This window comes from Mizuhopecten yessoensis, unplaced genomic scaffold (assembly GCF_002113885.1).
Source record: "Mizuhopecten yessoensis strain PY_sf001 unplaced genomic scaffold, ASM211388v2 scaffold6767, whole genome shotgun sequence".
Classification (NCBI taxonomy): Eukaryota; Metazoa; Mollusca; class Bivalvia; order Pectinida; family Pectinidae; genus Mizuhopecten; species Mizuhopecten yessoensis.
Window position 1 is genome coordinate 226,210 of NW_018406714.1, and position 5,016 is coordinate 231,225.

Below are 5,016 nucleotides of genomic sequence, written 5' to 3' on the forward strand. Positions count from 1 at the left end.
TTTGTCCGGGTACTATTGTTTCCTCGTATATTAAGACCCCTCGCGCCACAGCTGGGACAACCAGAGTAATTAGTGTAAGTTGAATAACTCATTTGATTATTGTTGTAAAATGAATACAGGAATTCTTGTGTCTGTTGTTAAAGGAAAGTTAGTGTTAGTAAAAAAATGAATGTTGTTGTGTTTTTGGGTGATCTGATCACAGAATCACAAACAGCAAACATGGCTGATCAACGCATGGTTTTATTTACCCACAATGCAATTTCAATAAACAGACGTTGTACTAAGTACCGGATAGTAAACAGACTTTTCAGACCGACAAACAGCGACATGTAGTATGATTAGCATATCATATCAAATACACTACATTCCTCCACCTTTAAGTAAAGACGTTAACACTGTTCAGAATAGAGTCTGAAAATAGAATTATAAGCATTTCAAATCACATTTGAATTATACTAATTCTTGTTGTAAACTAAATGTATGAATTACTGTCCATTGTCTGTAAATGTCACTGAACTATATGATAAAACTGAATTTACTGAATTAAATGACTTTTAACTTCAAAATGAAATAACGTTGTTTGTTATTATTAACTATAAACTTCAAACAGTCTTTTCAAAAATGTACTACCGGCACATTTGACTTAACTAGGAAATTAACAGTTTATAAGAAAACTTTCAAAACAGTTAACTGCAATTGGTACAAATTATTATTTGCACAAATTCTGAATGTGTTCATTTTTGAGTCACATAGTCCTTCAAGTATGCAGGCGTTGTCTTCACACGTTGCGGTCTAACAACTGGCACAACAGACGATTGCTTTGTCTGTTTTGGACTGGAGCCTTCCTTTTCCCCCACGGATGGTGAAGAGTCCTTGGAGTTGGTTACCACGTCGGAAACTGCAGTTATGACTGGATGAGCGTCCGACTCAAATATTTCCTGGTGAATGTTTGGCTCAGCGACTGCCAAACAGTGTCTCTGTCTGATATGATCTACGTGCCGTCTAGCCCTGACACCATTTTGACCTTCGACCGTGTATGAAACAGGACTGGTCTTAGATACTATTTCTCCAGATTTCCATTTTGGTCCTGAATAAAAGTTTTTAACGAAAACTTGGTCTCCTTCCGCAAATACACGTTCTTTAGCGCGACTGTCATGATAGTTTTTCTGAGTTTGTTGTCGCTTGACGACTCGTTCACGAACGTCGGGTTTAACCAAATCTAGCTTGGTTCGCAACTTGCGATTGAACAAGAGTTCTGCAGGTGAGAGCCCGGTCGTTGTTTGCGGAGTTGACCTGTACGAGAGTAGGAAACGACTTAACTTAGCTGCGGTATCACCACCGGAAGTGCCCATCTTTTTCATTCCCTCTTTGAAAATGCGTACTGAACGTTCCGCAAGTCCATTTGTAGCTGGATGGTGTGGTGATATTTTCACGTGTTGAATTCCATTTTCTCTCAAGAATGTCTCAAATTCTTCACTTATAAAACATGGACCATTGTCTGAAACAAGTTTATCTGGTAGACCGTGTTCCGCAAAGATTTGACGCAGTTTCGCGATTGTCACCGTAGATGTTGACGAATTTGTTGGTACGACTTCCAACCACTTGCTATACGAGTCCACGACTACAAGAAACATTTGCCCGAGGAAAGGGCCCGCATAATCCACATGGATTCGCGACCATGGCCGGTCTGGCCAGTCCCAAGAGTGAAGCGGTGCCACCGGTGGTACAGGTCTCTGTAGCTGACACTCCGTACATGCCTGCACTTTATATTGGATGTCGGAATCTATTCCCGGCCACCACACGTGACTACGCGCTAGTGCTTTCATCCGTACAATTCCTGGATGTCCTTCATGCAGGAATTCTAACAATTTGGCGCGTCCTGGTTTCGGTACAACCACGCGGTTTCCATGAAGTAACACATCTTCATGACAGGAGAGTTCAGCCTTCCTATTGAAGTATGGTTTAGTCTCTTCGCTTCCACATTTGTTCCATCCATCCTGCACATGTGCTAGTACTTGTATAAGAACTGGGTCTTTCGCGGTCCATTCCTGAATTTGCTTAAATGTCACTGGAGTTGTGTCCAAGTGTTCCAGAAGTATAGGGTCTCTCCTGGTAAAGGAATGTCAACCACGGTTTCACTCAACGGTAAGCGACTCAGACCATCAGCGTTACTGTTCTTAGTTCCTGGTCGATACCGCAAATCGTACTCATACGTAGCTAGTAGCAGAGCCCACCTCTGAATGCGTGCCGATGCCATGCTCGGAATGGCTCTGTCTGCTTTGAATAAACCAAGCAACGGTTTATGGTCCGTGTAGCCAACAAACTTTTGGCCAAAAAGATATTGGTGAAATTTGCGTACACCAAATATCAACGCTGCACCTTCTTTGTCAAGCTGCGAGTATTTTTTCTCTGCAGGAGCAAGTGTTCGCGATACATATGCGATCGGTCGCTCGCGACCATCTAACATCACATGTGACAGCACTGCCCCAATACCGTACGGTGAGGCATCGCATGACAACACAAGTTCTTTATCCGGGTCATATTGTACGAGAAGCGTGTCTGACTGAAGCATGTCCTTCGCTTCGCGGAAAGCTTCATCTTCGGCTTTGTCCCATTTCCACTTGACATCCTTGCCCAGCAACGCATATAATGGTGCTAAGGTTGTGCTTAACCTAGGTAAGTAACATGAATAATAGTTCAACATTCCCAGAAATGCCTGTAGTTCTTTCACGTTTGTTGGTGCTGGTGCATCCTTAATTGCCATGACCTTGCCCTCAATAGGCTGCATGCCTTCACTGTTAATTCGGTGCCCTAGGTACTCCACCTCTTTCCTTAGGAAGTAACATTTGCTACGTTTAAGCTTCACACCGGCTTTTTCCAGACGGTTGAGAACAGCCTCCAAGTTTTCTAAGTGTTGACGTCGGTTCTTACCGGTAACCAAAATATCATCTACGCGCACGATAACTTGGGGTATGCCTTGTAACAGGTTCTCCATTGTCCTCTGAAATATTCCAGGAGCGGATGCTACGCCGTATGGAAGACGATTGTAGACAAACAACCCTTTGTGCGTGTTTATGGTCGTGTACGGTTTCGAACTGTCATCCAACTCGAGCTGTTGATACGCTTGACTCAGGTCCAATTTCGAATAATCTGTTCCTCCGCCCAGAGTCGCGTAAAGATCTTCCGTCTTCGGAATTGGGTAGTTGTCGAGTTTCGAGACTTTATTGACTGTTACTTTGTAGTCACCGCAAATCCGTATTGATTTATCACTCTTGACAATCGGAACAATGGGTGTAGCCCATTCTGAGAACTCAACTGGTGATATGGTTCCCTCAGCAACCAGTCTATCCAGTTCATGTTCGATTTTGTCGCGAAGTGCATACGGAGTAGGTCGCGCTTTGAAATACAACGGTTTTTCCTGTGGATCAACGTAAATCTTGGCCTTGGTCCCACGAACTTTGCCTAGGCCTGGCTCAAAAACAGATGGATGCTTACTCACAATCTCATCGATAATACTGTTGTCCGAATCATGCGAGATACTGAAAATTTCATTCCAGTCGAGCTGAATGTGCTGTAGCCAATCTCTTCCCAGCAAGCACGGATTGTCTCCCTTGACAACTTCAGCTTGTAGTACCCCGTCAAACTTGCCATAGTTCACAGGAACTTCAAAACGTCCCAAAACAGGTACCATTTCACCAGTGTAGGTTTTCAATTTGGTATTTGACGGTTTTAGTGTTACTTTGTCGCATTTAGTCAAACGTTCAAATGCAGGCTCGCCTACCACCGTTTTCGACGCCCCCGTATCAATCTCCATTTGTAACGGAATACCATTGACTGACAGCGTTACTGTATAGGGCTCTTTGTTAGACGAAGACACTCGAAACATTGGATAAATGTCATCATCATCGACTTCCTCTAAAGCATTGACCTTATTCTGTTTTTTCCTGTCACTACTGTGAGTAACTCGACCCCCTTTACATTCAGCAAGTCTAGTCAAACACTTCTCAATAATGTGTCCTTTCTTACGACAATAAAAACATTCAGAGTCTTTAAACTTACAGTTCTGGGGTTTGTGTTTACCTCCGCACCGGAAACATGGTTTCTGAAGATTACCTTGATTATCCGGAGCCTGTGCTCTGTGACCCTGTGTTTGTTGCTGTGACTTGGGTCTCTGTTGACCCCGTTTCGGTTGACTGACTTTATGAATTTTTCCCGCACCCGCAGGTGTCGTGTCCTGTTGTAAATCGATAACATTCTTGGCTGCGGTTTCCATAGATATGGCAATTTCATAGGACTTTGTGAATGTCAATTCACGCTCTGACAGCAGACGTCTCTGAATCCTGTCTTCATTGATACCACAAACTAACCTGTCTCAGATCATAGTTTCTAGAGTTCCACCAAAATTACAATGTTCAGATAAATTGCGTAACGCGGCAATGTACTGCGAAACAGACTCACCGGTTTTCCTGAATCGATTGTGAAATTTGTATCGCTGTACAATCTCTGACGGTTTAGGAGCTGAATGTTCCTTCACTAGAACCACCAAATCCTCGTATGTCTTTTCACTTGGCTTTGTAGGTGCTGACAAATCGCTCATCAATTTGTAGACTTTCGCCCCACACACACTTAGCAGGATCGCCCGCCTTTTTTCCTTATCACCCAGTTCCTCGTTACCGATACCATTTGCGACGAAATACTGCCCTAGGCGTTCCGTATAATGTTCCCAGCTCTCTCCCTGCTAATCATCAAACGCATCGATCTTCCCAAAAGTCGATGTCATCTTTAAAACTTCTCCTCGTCGCCAAAATATGTTGTGTTTTTGGGTGATCTGATCACAGAATCACAAACAGCAAACATGGCTGATCAACGCATGGTTTTATTTACCCACAATGCAATTTCCATAAACAGACGTTGTACTAAGTACCGGATAGTAAACAGACTTTTCAGACCGACAAACAGCGACATGTAGTATGATTAGCATATCATATCAAATACACTACAAATGTTTGGATCTGT

The 5,016-nt window shown here is 43.1% G+C and overlaps 1 pseudogene; it reads right to left on the bottom strand.

The window, feature by feature from the left end:
- Positions 1-275: 275 nt before the first annotated feature.
- Positions 276-4,780, bottom strand: LOC110452609 (annotated as a pseudogene).
- Positions 4,781-5,016: the final 236 nt, after the last annotated feature.